The 17,009-nt window shown below is 30.7% G+C and overlaps 1 protein-coding gene and 1 long non-coding RNA gene across 4 annotated transcripts in view; one reads left to right on the forward strand and one right to left on the reverse strand.

The window, feature by feature from the left end:
• Window positions 1–17,009, forward strand: part of Dop1R1 (Dopamine 1-like receptor 1) — a 234,156-nt gene that overhangs the window by 71,989 nt on the left and 145,158 nt on the right. The window lies entirely within an intron of this gene.
• Window positions 1–17,009, reverse strand: part of LOC149055392 (uncharacterized) — a 54,600-nt gene that overhangs the window by 25,322 nt on the left and 12,269 nt on the right. Inside the window, exon 4 of one of the 3 annotated variants that reach the window (XR_016192069.1) lies at window positions 12,488–12,726. The exons of the other annotated variants lie outside the window; for them this stretch is intronic. This is a non-coding gene — a long non-coding RNA (uncharacterized LOC149055392). Of the gene's footprint in view, window positions 1–12,487; window positions 12,727–17,009 lie in introns of those variants that run through there. 3 annotated transcript variants of the gene reach the window in all.

Below are 17,009 nucleotides of genomic sequence, written 5' to 3' on the forward strand. Positions count from 1 at the left end.
CAGACTTGTGTGTGGACTGTGGAACGGTCAGTGTATAGGAAAATATTCAAAAACTCTAAACTATCTATCTATCTTAAGAGCCATTTTTTTTATTTTTTTTTTATGTGAAATCGATTACGATATAACAAACATGGGTAGTATAAAAATCGTATAAAATTCCTTGTAAACGTGTCCGTACATATATATCAATATAATATTATTCAGTAGTTTCAATATCCATGTATATGTTCTCTTGTCCTTATTGATTCATCACTTTCATTTACATTTTCGTGTGAACGGGTAATACTCACAATTTTTCGTAAATATATTGTACGAGAGTTTACATTTATGCATCTTTGATTTAAATAAAATGTTTTGTTTTCTTAAGGCTGATATACGGTATTAATTCCAAACAGAGAAAATACGTGGAGGTGACTCATATAGGATAAAGTTTTAGATATGAACGGTACAGTTTAATAGCATAATATTATATTATACTCAACGGAACATTAATAAATATTATACAGAAAAACTGCGAAGGCAAACTAATAAAATGAAATAAAATGCAAACTATAAGACAATACCTATGAGATAAACAGTTTTTTAGATTGTTCGATATTCGTCATGTTCATCATCGCTAGTTATAAAATTATAATATGAATTCAATTTTTTTTTCGTTTGGTGAGCACACTGTTTTGCTGTTTAGCTGCGGCAGGTTGTAAAGACGAAAGTAAATATTTAAATACTTTTTTTTCCACAATGAAGTGCACATTAAGATTAAATTTTATGCAAATTGAATTATATACTTTATTTGCCCAAGAAAATGGATGTTATTTATTTCTGATTTACTTTACAATACCTATAGCCAATACATATTTTATTTAGAAATGTTTTTAATTAAAAATTACAGTTTTAAATTGAATTTATTTATTGTTATAAAATAGTGTTTAATACGCGCCGTCGTGTAACTACCGCGGTGGTAATTTGATAATGTTTTTTTTGTCCTCCTTAAAATATATATAGATAAAATTGTGTTTTTTACAAATATGTTGTCACTTATCATCTATACCTATCTAAAGTACTATTCATCGGAAACTAATCATTCCTAAACCTGTGTTTCCATTTTTGTCTCGTGGATAATAATAATATTGTATTTATAAACTATTTTCTGGCGGTGCGCTTGTTGTCGTGTCGTTTTGATTATGTCAACTTTATTCATAGTACGCTATTTAGATACCGGAGCGGCGGTCACGCGTAATATAATTAGTTCTTGATTTTTTTTTTTATTATATCTTAATCGTGTGGGCTCTACAAAAAAAAGAAATTAAATGAACCGAAGATTTTAAAAATGAATTTCATAAATTCAGATGAATACAAATTTATTATTATTTATTTATTATACAGTATTCTAGCTACTCGTTAACAATGTCCATTAAGTTAATACAGCCTTCGCTATAAATTATTTTTTATCATTAAATCAATCAATTTGTCATCATAAATATTATTTTGAAAAAAAAAATAAGATACATCATTTTAAAGTATTTTTTAAGCTTTATAAAATTGTCTAATCCAGCCAAATATTTTACATCATACTACTGACCGACTTTTATAAGTTGAGCATATTCTTTTAATACTACAAGAATAGTTTTAAAAATAATATTAAGCCGGGTAGATTTTAATTTCGTTGTTTCAAATTATAGGGTAAAAATAGATATTATGTATATTATTATTGCGAAAATATTTGAAAAAAATATAATTTGGTTTTAAATGTATTATAAAAAAACCTAGGTAATTAAGTATACAGAAAGTGGACTTACTAAACTAAAAGTATCCTTTATGTTACATGATAAATGTTATAAGTTTGTAACATAATGAAAAAAAAAAAATAATAATGTCATGATATAAATTGTATAGCATGACACAATAATTGTGAAGTGGTGTAATTATAACAGAAATTTATAAGAAATTAATTATTATTATTGAATTCCAAATTGTTTAACATTGGTCTGACAAAAGTAATCATACTATGTGTTGTGTTTAGAGCAGTAATAACATTTATATAACATTACTTTGATTATTTGTTTCACATCACAGAATTGTAAGTGTTAAACATTAAACTTCAGTTTCGTCGTTTATGATCCACTTTATATTATTGAACATATAGAATTGAAATATAATATAATCTGGTTCTTATGTATTATAATACATCAATGATTCAAAGAAATGTAATGTTGTCAACAACGGATAAGCGAATGAAAATCAAGTGTATATTTATTGTGTGCTTTGAAAGATGTTACTTTAATCGTATTTAATATTGGATTGTGAGCGTTTTTAATGGAATCCATGTATCAATCCATACGTTTTTATAATTTTTTTTTCTTTGAAATTTCAACAGGTTACTATTTATTTTGAAAATTGACATCAGTTAAATAGTTGCAATATTACACATGAAATCTGAGATCCGTATATGTATTTACGTTAGTGGTTACGATCAAATAACAGATACAGTTATTCATAATTATGAATGATACTAAAATAAAATTAGAAAATAATATAGTTAATAGTTATAGTGTACCTACGTTATTTTTGATTGTGAATAATATTTGTGTAAATATACGCGTTTGATGGTTTACAAAAAGAAAAAAAAACCAGTTAATGGAAATTTTAAATTTCCATGCGGAAGTGTCCGTTAATCTTTTTGTTTGAGGAAATTATAGATCCTAAATATAAAATCGTATACAGCACAAATAAACAGGTATCAGCGTTAACTTGCGATGATCAATGTTCCTGTGTGACCATTGAGATTGCGAAAATACTACATTTCCGGATTAGAAATTAGAATAATTTCTTGAAACAAAAAATAAATTATTTTATGTATAAATAATAAATCGTGAGGATCAGAATAGGAACTTCACAATATCATAATATTTTATATTTGGTTATAACTTATTAGTAATAATATCTCTGTATAAGTATAATATATGGACAAAACCTGTACATTTGTATTGAGAGATTATAATATACTCATTTCGAAATGGATATAGGGCACACTCAGCTATAGAAAATAATTAAAAATAATTAAATTTACTATCAATAGAAGTATCAAATAACGGTTTATCAAAATCTTATTCGTATGTATCTCATGATTTTCAATTATGTCATAGACTTTGAAAAATCATATTAAGGAAAATGTTCTCCATTTATGAATCTAAAGGTAAACATTAGTGGTAAAATATTTTTAATATCCAAAGCTGTATGGTTTCAAATTAGAAAACTCTAAACTTCAAAGAAATCAAAGTCGTTGATTTTATGAGAAATAAGAAAAAGTGAAGTTAATATTCCTGATGGTAGTGTATTGAAATATTAATCCAGATAAATTCCTCCAAAGACGATATATTGGGTCTCACCAGTAAGGCCATACATCATGATTATTTTAGAACCTTTTTTATAAGTATGACTTGCGATTATTATACATAATATTAATCACTTATCATCAACTAATTACTAGGTAATAAGTATTATATATATATATTATTTTTGAAAGTATCTTAAGGATTTTTTTAATATGTCATAGTCTTATAATTTATGTCGTATTCCCCTGTTTAGAAATTTATTAATTATTATTATGTTATGTTAAAAATATTTTGAAAAAATTCTTAATATTCGATATAGATTAATGTATTATAAGATATATAGATATAGACTATAGGTTCTTATTAATTTATATGTTTAAATATCACAGTAATATTTCATAGTACCTACCATGATAATAACAATAATATGTATCGATATTCAAGTCCAAACATTTATTTTTCGTGAATTTAAGTACCAACTTATTGGATCTTCATATGGTTAAAATTAAATCAGTAAATTGTATACGGTATCAGGTGATGCATATGTTTTTTTAAACTTATTTTTCAATTGTAAAAATATCGTGACACGGCGTTCAGGATAGGCAATTTAGCTACACATGTGTCATGGGTGCATTTTTATAATGTATCTGATAATGTATTCTGAGACGCGTGTAACTTAATAATTATATTTGATCAAATAATTTATCAAACTACCTCTAAATTGTAATGTAAGTGAATATATTGTATATAACTAAATATCGTTAATATATATATATATTAAATGTATATTGTTAACATATTATACCTATGAGTTATAAGTTTATAGCTATGGAATGTAATAATTACATAACCTCCACTTTTTAGCCATTTATATATATTAAGGTCACAAAATCATACTGAAAAAATTGGGTTGACAATAATAATAATTATGATTAAGAATTTACGACTCAGGAAATAATAATAATTTACGTACTTTAAAATCTAATAGATTATTATCGTTATGGAGTAAAATTATAATTAAATTGAAAGACTTTTGTAGGTGTATGAAAAATGACTTTGTACGAAGATCCTGGAAATGATTTTTACATTGTATTTCATATTAATTAGAAATGTTTACAACTGAAATAATTTCCTGCTTTGTTTTATAAAAAGATATCAAATTCACTAGCTACTAGCTGGTAGTCTTTAATTTTTAGAAATAAGTTTTAAAAATCAATAATATTTTAAAGCAAGAAACGTAATTTTATTTATAAATTGATAATTATTATATTTATTGAATAAAAACAAACAATCAACAGATATTAAAAATAAACTATGTTCAACTTGTTAGAATCGAAACGTGTTAAAGCTGACTGTAGTCTGACTTTTTAGTAAGGTGTACATATTCAACCCATTTCTAGTGATAGGTACGCGAATGTGATGTGTTTATGTGTTTAAGATTCAACAGTCAAAATTAAAATAAACAACAAAATCAAAATCAAACAATTTCAACTACAAAACCGAATTTATATGAAAAACGATTACGAACAGAAGAATATTAAAACTTTTAAAATCGTTATTTTTATTTAAAAGAGGAACAATTATTCATCTTATACTGGATACGAATTAATTTACTCTAACCCCAGAAGAAAACATTTCAAAATACACATCAGTTGGTAAATTATAGATATTTATTGTGACTTCTGAATAGTTCTAATTATAGTTTATTTTTTTTTTTTTTAACGAAGTATATATTGATCAAACTACATTTTTAATAAATAGAATTTATCGATATCTGATTATTTAATGATGAGTGATAGTTTTTCTACTGTGAGGCAAATTTTTGTTTTGAAAATTTAAAACGCGTTGGTCCCGATTCCCTTAAGTGAAATATGAATTTTGCATTGAATTTCAAACCTTGGACATTTAAATTAAGCTAGCACAATATTTTTAGAGTAAATTTATATTCCTTAACTACGCCAAGCGATCCCTTATTTTTTGCATTACCCTAAAGAAGCCGTAAACTGTATTTAATGAAGTTATTCATGTTTATTATTCCATGTATTAGTAATCTTCACTTTTCTAAAAAAAAGTAATTTAAACAGTGTTAATAAAGTATAAACAAATAAAATGAATAATAAATACGTATTTTTCAAGTGTTTACTTTCAGAATTACTGAAAATAGAATTTATTATATTGTCCTTTAGTCAGGAATAATATTCTAGCAATTAATGAAACATTTAAATTGTTTTATCCCATACTTCATGGGGTTCTAAAACTCACGTATTGTTGTCTATCTACAAATCCCTAATACTATCTAAACTTGACTACGGATCATTCATTTGGACAACGGCTAATAAATCGATTACAAAAAAACTAGATACAATTCACAACTCCGGACTTCGTATGTCAATTGGAGCCTATCGCTCTAGTCCAATACCGAGCATCTACAACCTATCAGGTACTCCTCTTGATATAAGAAGACTCAAAATAACATTAAATCACGAATTAAAGCTAGCTAACACTCTTCCTTCGCTCGACTTCAATCCAAAATTTAAAACTTTGTCAACACTACTCCAGGAGAACAATCTAGTCATCTCCGATGTATTAACAATTTCTCCCCCCTTAACTCCGCAATGGACAAACCCCAACGTAGCAAACACTGATCTCTCCATTTTTAAAAAAAAAGACACCCCTCCTTCAATATATAAACAAGAATATTTCCACATTATACAAAACATAAAAAGCGAAAAAATATACACGGATGCATCCAAAAGCCCTACCGGGGTCGGGGCTGCAGTTATTTGGAATAACATGGAATCCATGTACAAACTCCCCAGTGCCTGCTCCGTCTTCACAGCTGAATCATTCGCAATAATCAAAGCCCTCGATTTAATAACCGTTCACCAGCTCCAAGACACCATCATATTCACTGACTCCCTCAGCGCCATCAACAATATTAACAATACCAATAACCCAACAGACATCGGTCTTCATATTCAAAACAAAATATATACTCTACAGAAAAACAATAACTTCAAAATCAAACTTTGCTGGATCCCCGGTCACTCCAACATCATTGAAAACGAGCGCGCCGACCTTGCCGCTAAAACTGCAATAACCTCTACACTATCGTCTCCCACCAATATCATCGCATACAGGGACATACAAGCACTGATAACTAACAAATGTCATCTAAGATGGCACCAGCAATGGTTATCTTACTCCACCAAACTTAATCAAATAAAACACAACACAGACAATTGGACATTTCCCATCGAAACACCCAGAAAATTCGAAGTCATCATAACGAGACTGAGAAACGGCCACTCTCAAATTTCGCACAGTTTTTTAATGGCTAAAGAAGATCCTCCAACATGCGCAACATGCGGCGTCCAAATTACCATTAAACACTTACTCACCGAATGCCGCACATACCACAACATCCGATCAAGCCTCAACCTTTCCGAATCACTCTCCGAAATACTTCAAAATCATCCCAAGGCCATAACAGACATCATCCAATTCATCACAACAGCAAACCTTCAATCCAAAATCTAGAATTAAGTTCTCTAGTTTATGTTTCTTACTGTAAATATTTAATTTAAGCTATTCATATTTTGTAAGCCCAATGGCCTATGCTGCCGAGGGCTCTTTCCTAATAAAAAAAAAAAAAAAAAATTGTTTTATACGTTTTGGTAGTATATTATTACAATTAATACAATTAATGATGATAAAATTTGATCTGATTTATTATATTGTTGTAAAAAATGAAATATTTTGATTCTAATATATGTATTGTGTTTTTTGGACAAAAGAAAATTATAATATATACATTTGATTGTTATTTGAATGTGCGAAAAAATCAGTAATGTCTGTATGCGTTTGTAGCTTATATACTCAAAAACAGTTTGACTGATTTTAACGAAAGTTTTAGAAATTATTTTTAGAGAGCTAAGTTTATAGAGCTCAAAAATATACCAAGTGCTTTATCTAATCTGCCTTAGGCAATCCGTCCATCTCCGTCAAATTAGTTCACTAAGCGAGGTATACCGATGCCGGTTTGCGCGTGAACTATATGGTACATTAAAATTGATGTACATGGACATAGAGTTGTATTAATTGTATGTTTGTTATTTTTTTTTCACGGGTGACTTTGATGTTATACGGTGAATATCCGTATAATTATAAATTATCCATTAATATTTTTAGAACAGCGAGGTTCCCAAACTTTGTTTTTAGCTTATCATTCATTATGTTTATTAGGGGTCGGCTTTGTAATACTATTAATGAGATGAAAAACAAAACCAATACAACTGCCTTGAAAGTCTGTTCTACAGTCTAAGCGAAATGATAAGACAATAAAAAATAAAATTACCTTCTTACATCATAAATTTATAGTTATTCACTTCTGTGCAAGTTACAGCGTGTTCAACAACAGATTATTTACGTCGTATTTTTTGTGATTTGAGGTACAACAATAAATAATAATAATAATTTACAGTCGCCTAGGTGGCGCATGGTTATTGTTCTCAGTCACAAAACGTATTTTAAGGTCAAACAATAGCTGGTATCACTAGTTTCTGGTTTATATTTTTCTTGGTTTCTTGTTCACTAGTTCGGGTTTTAGTGAAAAATTTTTGTCACATATACACGTATTCTAACCGACTTTACCCTCATCCAAAATTAACACCTACTAAAAATCTTTCAGGTTTGTGGTTTGTCACCTAAGATGTTAAAATGTTGAAGCATTAATTTAAAAAAAAATAGCTAACATAATATTAAATAAACCACAATAAACATCAATAAATAAAATAACAAAATTATTTTTTATACCGTTATATTATGAAAAATTGATTTTGGCGTATCAAAGTTTGAGAAACTTTGATTCTGAATAAATTATTTAAAAAGTAATAAATATGTTTTCTTCACATTAAAATTTAAATATTATTTGATACAACAGTTGTTGTAATTAGTTTTGAATAGATTTTTTCATAAAAATATGTAAATATAAATATTCCATGATCATAGTATATGGAATACAACATATGCTCGGGAAAAATGCACATAAGTTAAAATGAAAAAACCGCTGTAAATAAACAAAAACTTTATATAAAGCAGAGTTGATAAGCAAATGGAAAGAACTTCTATAAAAGATACGAAGGAACTGGGAAGATAATAACATTAAAAATGTGTACTAGGAGAATGTCCTAGTTTATATTTTAGGATCGAGAAGTACATTAAAATAAAATCTTGTATCCCAGTGATTATAGTAAATTACTAAGACGGAAAAACTTAATTATGTAAAAAGCTCAATAGGTCATCAAATCTACAACATTTTGCTGTGATTTTTTGAATGAAATAAATTAACTGATAGTACCACTCATATTTTTAATTACTGTAAAACTTCGACTTGAGGTCAAAAAAAAAAAACTTATTTTGTAGAATACTAACGAGTCCCCATGAACGATATCAAGTCAGTAGTCACCGAGATCCAAAAAAACATAATGCGATACGTCTTAAGAAAATAAATTTATCGAAATCATGATTTATCTTATTATTGTATCTAATTTACGAGAAAATACATTTAGTCTTACGTTAGAAATTAAAAATAATAATGTCAATACACTTTTTCTTCTTCTATAAAGTAACTATAGGATATATTACGCAACAACCTCATGAAGTATTTTTTAAGCAGAATGGCAATTTAGATTCAATGAAAATGTTTTACATTACACTAAATATATGCGATCATACTGTATGACTAATGAAAAATAATATTGGATATTTCACAAGTTGTTAGTAATTTCTATTATTACACCGTGTGGTAATGGTTATTGAAAAACGAAGAAAATCCCATTTCATTCTATGAGAAAAATGCTAATGGGAGAAATGCAATATCTATATCAATATCGATAGAAAGGTGTTTGGCCGTTGAGGACTGTAGAGATTTGAGTAAGCCTGAGAGAGGTTGATGGATTGTTCAATTTTCTGTGTGACTCATATAGCGATTGAGTTTGTGGTCAAATAAGTTTCAGAGACAGAAAGATAAAGTAAATATTCAGTATAAATCTACAGATCACGTCATGAGTACGATCCATAAACCAGTGACATAATTTAATGAATGTAAAGTCACCAACTGACCACCAACTTTTTGAAACTATTCCGATGGTTAATATAAATTCTACGGTTCTAATAATTAATTGAGAAGTAACAAAGTACATAGTATTACACTGTGGAAAACAGTAAGTTGCCTACAAGCATCACGCACGTTATCCCGGCAATGGTCCGTGATTAGCCACGGTGAGTGGAGGATAAATAAAGGTGAAATCAAGGAAACCCAACAGAATAATTGTTCACAAATATTTCGATGTTATTTGTTTTGTTAGGAAAAATAGGATTTTCTAATAATATGATACTACAGTATATGGTGTTGACAATATATATTGTTGTTCTTTGTTTTTATTTATTTATTTTTATTATTATTATAAAGGTAAAACAAAAAGGAAACGATCAATGCACAATTTATCGTCGTTAGTATTTACCGTGTATTGTATTTTTGAATTCAAGCTACCTGTAAACACAGGTAAACTATGATTAAAGAAAAACATGTCTTTGATAAACTGAATTCTTATAATATTATCTATAACGTTTTTTTTAGCCATTACTTATTTTAAAAATATTTACGTTATTACATTGTTGCTTGTTCGTTATTTGTAGGTGGCGCAGGACATTTATTTGAAAAACGAATTCTATCCATTTATAGTAGCCGGTTTGCATGTGTTATCGCAATTTATTTCATTGTTCCCTATTGAACGTTGGCTATAAATAATTAAAAAAGTACTGCCACCCTTCCACCCACGACCGGTGTCTCGTAAATTTTAGCATTTTCACCGTCCTCCTCATTCATTAAAGAAAAAAAAATCGATCCAATCGTTTGAAAAAATTATATAGCACATAATAATATTTTAATGAATTCCTCTTCTTATTTATTCCCATTGTTTTTAACATTTCGATAACTTACTGGTCCAGTGACTTTTTTTTTATATAATACGTCGAATGAATGGCAAATCCAAATAGTTCGACGTTTTATTTTAGTTTTCAATTTATTTAGAGTAAAAGAAAAAAATTAATAAAAAGGAATAACTAGATAAAAATATGAAATATATTTGATACAAATATAATATGGTATCTGCAGTATTAAGTTTTATAACCAGATGAGACGAAAAAAATATATAAAATATAAATTTACAAGTAAGTTTATTAAATGAAAATTCGTTAATCAAAACTTGAAAACTTCCCGTGACGGATTGCGTAACTTTTCATGTAGAAACTCGTTACGGAATAATCATTTATGGTTTATGAACATTCATTCACGTGTGTCGTTAATTTATACGTATTTTACTTAAAGAATATTACGCCTGAAAATGCTTTAATAACATTATGTGTGCAATGTCTTGCAATGTTGACGTTGCATTGTGATTGATACTTATGTCCAAAATACTGATGCAAAATATTTTAAACGTGCATGTTATGATATTATGTATATTAGGTATCATTTTTATTTTTCATTAATTTGTCTATCAGAGTTGCACATAATATTAATTTTTTTTCCTCAAAACGTGTGTTTTTTAACTTAAAATATTTATCAAAGTTATATCATGGTTAGTTATTTGTAGAATTATTGTTACCATAAGAATATATATTTTCACTTTACACCTTATTAGATTCTATTTTAGATTCATTCTATTTTTATCAAATGGTTTGCCACTGACCACTAACAACGATAATTTATTATTTAGTCACCATCTACAGTACCCAGTTGTATTATTCCGTCTGACCTCTAATCTTTATTCGTGTTCAGTGCAGTCGGAGAGAGTTGTGGATTCAACACAGCACCGCCCCAAAATGGCAAATAGCCAATAGGCATATCGTTATCTATAAATGCCTCTTAACTGAGCTCACTATTCTAGTAGGTATTTGATAGTCTCAATTTATATTAGGGTTTATTTTTCATATGAATTATATTATAATGAAGTGTGTTTTGCTACATAAAAAATTAACTCATAGCATTTTATGTCACAAGTGAAAAAACAAAAATCATAGATGGCCAGGTAATTGAATTATTCGTCAAAAAACAACACCACCTGTGGGTCGATGTAACAGTGTAGGCATAGCACAAGAAAATGTTGCAATGCGCGACTTTTAAGTTGTCACTAGGCGATAACATGTTTTGAAATTGCTAATTTAGTTCCCAGCCGTTTGACTCTAAGTCGGGTCTAATTGGATGGATTGAACAAATATACGTTAAGGTTAACTGTTAAGATGTGACCGTTTAAAATAATATTTACTTAAACACTAAACGGCAAAAAGCCCAACAGTGTTAGTTTATTCATGGTTACGCGTAAGATTGTTGTGTTTAGTTTGGATAAATTAATTATAATATTGTTTGGTGTGTTTAGGTTTTAACAAAATCAAGCTGTCTGAAAAAAAAATACAACGTTCATAGTATAGGTCAGTGCTTCTCAACCTTTTTCAAACTACCACCCCCCTAAGAAACAAAATATTTTTCAACGCCTCCTCACTTCAAAAATGTTTTGAAATGTATTGATCAGCGAGATGGTTGTCCTTGGTGATTCAAAGCCAATTTTTTACGTTTGGTTCATTGTTTTTGAGGTAAAAGCGTAAGTCTCCTCTTTTGATGATGTCTAGTCGATTTCTGTTTTTCGTGATTAGATCCATCACTGCGCTGAATCCTCGCTCAACAAGGTAAGAGGAAGTGAAGTTAATTAATAATTTTTGTACTATAGTTCACAGTCCAGGATAGATTCAACTGATAGTAGACTGGAGCCAAAATTCTGTTAGGTGCTCACCATTCTTAAACTTTTCTCTACCAAGCGCTTTTAAATTATTCACCACTGACAGGAGAAGCTTTTTTATTTTTTGGAATTTTCACTTTTTTATTCTATTTAAGGAATTCCCTGAATTAATAATTATCAGCAAAAAAAATCAATTAATTAATTTCCTAATTAGTTGTAAGTATTTTTTAATTAACCAGCCAGCCAGGGTTGCTCAACATTTATCATTATCCAGTAATTAATATGTAATAACGCATATATAATAAATTGCAAAAATTAAGTATTTATTAAAAAAAAAAAAAATACATGTATCAGAATTTAAAAATTACATGTAATTACACTTAGGTATTATACTACAGTCTTTAATAAAATATTTAAAAAAAATAGCAGCCAACATTTGTTTGTATTGTATATATTAAAACAAGGTGCATAAGTTCACATCACATTCTGTACACATGTATCTAGTGTCAGTTCGCTTATTATTCTACTTGCATAGTTGGCATCTTCTTCTGGCAAGCCTTCCAGATTGTTTTGATGGAACTTCTGATGGGAAATGCCTATCAATTAGTATTGATGATTGGTCTTTAGTTGGTGGTCTTAATTTTGCTACATGATCGGTTTGACATTTAGATTCTGAGCGGAGCGATGAATGTATTGATTTTAGCATGATGTGTGTGTGTTTTTTTTTTTTTTTTGTGTCTGTCACCCCTTTTTTGGGCAGTAAAAATGCTTCGATTTTTGACTTCAGTACCTCGTTCGGTCGAATCTAGTTGGTACTTTGGGGGGTCAAAAGTAAAAAATTCTTAAAACAAATGACCATAGATACATGCAATTTTCACCTAATGTTTATATAAGTATATTCTATCCACCATGCAATTTTCAAAAAATTTCGACTTAAGTTGAACTATTCATAGGCATTTCAAATTTTCGATCATTATTAGTTTTTTTAAAATTAATATCGATAAAAATTTATTTGTTAGGCAGAAAAGCTAAAAGAAAATTTAATACAAGGCTCTTAACATATTGTTACAATAGCAGTTGAAAAATAAAATAAATTCAAAGTCACAATTTTTTTTTATAAGCATTCAAAGTTTGAATTTTGTAAAAATACGTAAAAATCACGAAAATTCACAAATTATTTTAAGCTAGAAATTCATAAAAAATTTTCTTTTTAAATCTAAGATTTAAAAATTTAATACAAGATTCCTTACAAGTTTTTCAATCTTTATCACAAATAAAAATTCCACCGGAAATTCAAATTAAATTTTTATGAGCATTTGAAATTTAAATTTTTACAATATTGGATTTTTACTTTTAGCGATTTCCTTATTTTGGTGTAACTCTAAAAAAAATTACCGCAGATACTTGAAATTTTGACTGAATGTTTATATAGGCGTTTTATATATTTGATAAAATTTTCAAAATATAATAATATTTGTTTTGAGCTGTTTACTGACATTTTAATTTTTCAACTTTTTTAGTTTTTTTTTCTATAAATATCGATAAAAATTTATTTGTTTGGTAGAAAAGCTTGAAAATTTAATACAAGGCTTCTAACACATTGTAACAATAGAAGTTTAAAAATATTAAAAATTCGTAGGCACGATTCCTTTTTAATTTTAAGATTTGAAAATTTAATACAAGGCTCATAATATATTTTTACAATAAAAATTGAAAAATAAAAGAAATGCGTAGTCACAATTTTTTTTTTACAAGCATTCAAAATTTGAATTTTGACAACATATGTAAAAATCACGAAAATTCGCAAATTATTTCAAACTAGAAATTCATAAAAATTTTTCTTTTTAAATCTAAGATTTGAAAATTTTTAATAATCTATAATATATCCTAGACAGATAAACCGTCTTCGCTCAGAATCGTTTTTTGTATACAATGATATAATATCATTGGATTCAAATTTAATTCCATCCATTACAGTAACCCACTTGTAACCTACTGTACAGCAGAGCGACATACACGACTTACCCGCCGTTTTTATATTATTTGTCTTATTAATTCTAACTGAAACTGTCTTATATGACGAGTAAGCATTTAAAAATGATAAATCTATTAAATGGAAAAATATTTTTTGTACCATTTTATTGTTTTTCTTTCACACTCTACACTACTTAGTAACATATCAATTTTATACACAGATTCCATATTTTCATATTTTTTTTAACACACTTAGGTTTCATTGTTATTTTACCATGTTGTTTAATAGGCATTTGTTCATTCTCATGTATCGTGGTCAGTATATGCACTTCTCTCCGGTCCATCAATTTTATCATCAACATTTTTCAGTATGTTTACATTCAGTTTGACCTGGTTGAAATTTAGTATTTTTGAATTGTGGCATTCCACGACGATTACATCTTATAGTTCCACAAGTATTGGTTTTTTTTTATGCAAGTACATTGATAGTTTGGTGATGTATACCAGTTGTCAGTATATAGAATATGAACTTTATTCAAATATTTTTTCATCAATGTTTTTACAACAGCACCTGATTGGCTTAAGTTAGTATCACATGAAACAAGACGTATAGTTCCCTCAGTGTATATTATAAAATCTAAAATATAGTCTGTTCCTACATCACACAAAATAAAAAAAATATTTCAAACCGTTGGCGTTTAGTTCTTATGAATTGCTTGAATGAAAGTCTCCCTTTCTATAGCCACCAAACTCTCATCTATAACAAGATTTTGAAATGGCACCATAGCAAATCTGAAATTGTTCTTTATATCTTGTAACACCATATAAATTTTGAATAAGCGGTTATTTGTGACTTGATTGTTATTATTACGCAAAAATGAATATAACGCAAAAGTAATTGAAACCGATTTCTCCTAATAAATTTTTTCAAAAATAGAAGAATGAAGTAGTAGATCTGTAGACCAATAGTCTGAAATGTGAAGATTTTTATTTCTTGCTATAAGCATTTGTACTGAAATAAATAATATAATTCTTCTGATGTAGTGTCATACCAATTTGCATCTTGACATGACAAAATATGTGACTCAGTATCTGGCCTATAGTATTCATTTGTTTCATATGCAACTTGCTTGTAACATTTCCTTAGTGGTTTGTCACAATTTCGATAAATTCTTCTTTATACAGTATTTTTGCTGAATCAATATTTGCAAAGGTATTTATGACCTATTGAGGAACTTCCAAGTATACCATTATCTTCAAAATGTTGTGAAATATCGTTATCTAAAAACTGAAGGTGTTGATGGTAAATTTGTGTGTCATCTAAACGGAATTTTACTGTTTTTGTGTTTTACTGTATGTAGATCTGACAGGGCTGAACCCGGTGCTGAATACGATAGAGTTTACCAAAATTATTCCAGAATTCAAGCCAGAAGAACTCAGCAGAGCAGTCAACAGGCTCGCATCGGGCAAGTCAGCCGGACCTTCGGGGATTCCCAATGAGATCCTCAGGGCTACCGTGTCCGCCCAGCCGAGCGCAGTCCTTAGCGTTTTCAATGACTGCCTCGACGCGCTGACGGTTCCACCATGTTGGAAGAGGGCACGGCTGGTGCTGCTCCGTAAGGGCCCAGACAAACCTCCGGACGCCCCGTCGAGCTATAGGCCGATCTGCATGTTAGACATCCCAGGCAAGTTGCTCGAGAGGCTTCTTCTCCAAAGACTCGAGGATCATCTGGACGAGCACGGGGGACGAGCCCCAAACCAGTTTGGCTTCAGGAAAGGGGTCAGCACGGAGTGTGCAATTGGCAAGATACTCAGCATCGCCGCACAGGCAGCCACCACCCCGAGAAAGAAAAGTCTCTGTGTTTTGGTGACTCTGGACGTCAGGAATGTCTTCAATTCCTTGAGGTGGCCTGTAATCGATGCAGCTTTGAGGCTCATCAATACCCCGGAGTACCTGGTGGAGATGCTCCGGTCTTGGCTGACTAATAGAACGCTGTTGACTGGTGAAGAGATGATGGAGAGGCTGGTTACCTGCGGAGTGCCGGAGGGCTCTGTTCTTAGCCCAGCCTTGTGGAACGTCGTCTATGATTCCCTCCTGACGATGGACACGCCACCCGGGGTGCAGCTCGTCGGCTTCGCGGACGATCTCGCGGTCGTGGGAATGGCCGTGACCGGGCAGCAACTCGAAGACGCAATCAATCCCACACTGATGGCCATTGACGACTGGATGCGGAGCAGAGGCCTGGAGTTGGCTCATCAGAAGAGTGAAGCGGTGATCCTGTCTCGGAGACGAGCGTTTGTCCCACCTCGACTGACGATCAACGGCCACCTGATCCCATTGCGAAATGAAATCAGGTACCTTGGGGTCATTCTGGACAAGTGTCTGACTTTTGCAGTCCACACGAAGGTGCTACGGTCCCACGCTGTCACAACGAAGGCAGCCCGCTCAGCCACTGCTCTGTCCAGGCTTATGCCGAATATAGGTGGACCGGTTCAGTGGAAGAGGAGGCTGCTAGCGTCCGTTGTAGAAAGTTAACTGCTGTACGCCGCTCCTGTCTGGATCTCCGCCATCACAGATGTCGCCAGAACCAGAGCGATCTTGATCCGTCCACAGAGGACCGCCGCCATGAGGGTGATCCGGTCGTAACGCACCGTGTCGGACCAGGTCGCTCTGGTTCTGGCCTGCATGCCACCCGCCGATCTGCTCGGATTGGAAAGACGCAGTATCGTGTCCCGACTACTCGTCGTTTTGGAACCCGGCGAACAACGACCTTTCAAAGCAACCGCAAAAAGCGAGGCGAGAAACGCTACGATCGGTGTCTGGCAGGCTAGATGGCAAGCAACCTCAAAAGCTGCATGGACGCGCTGCGTCATCCCTGACTTGGGGAGATGGCTGGGAAGGACC

This window comes from Diuraphis noxia, unplaced genomic scaffold (genome assembly GCF_037042655.1).
Source record: "Diuraphis noxia isolate RWA-SAM2 unplaced genomic scaffold, SU_Dnox_SAM2 contig0005, whole genome shotgun sequence".
NCBI lineage: Eukaryota > Metazoa > Arthropoda > Insecta > Hemiptera > Aphididae > Diuraphis > Diuraphis noxia.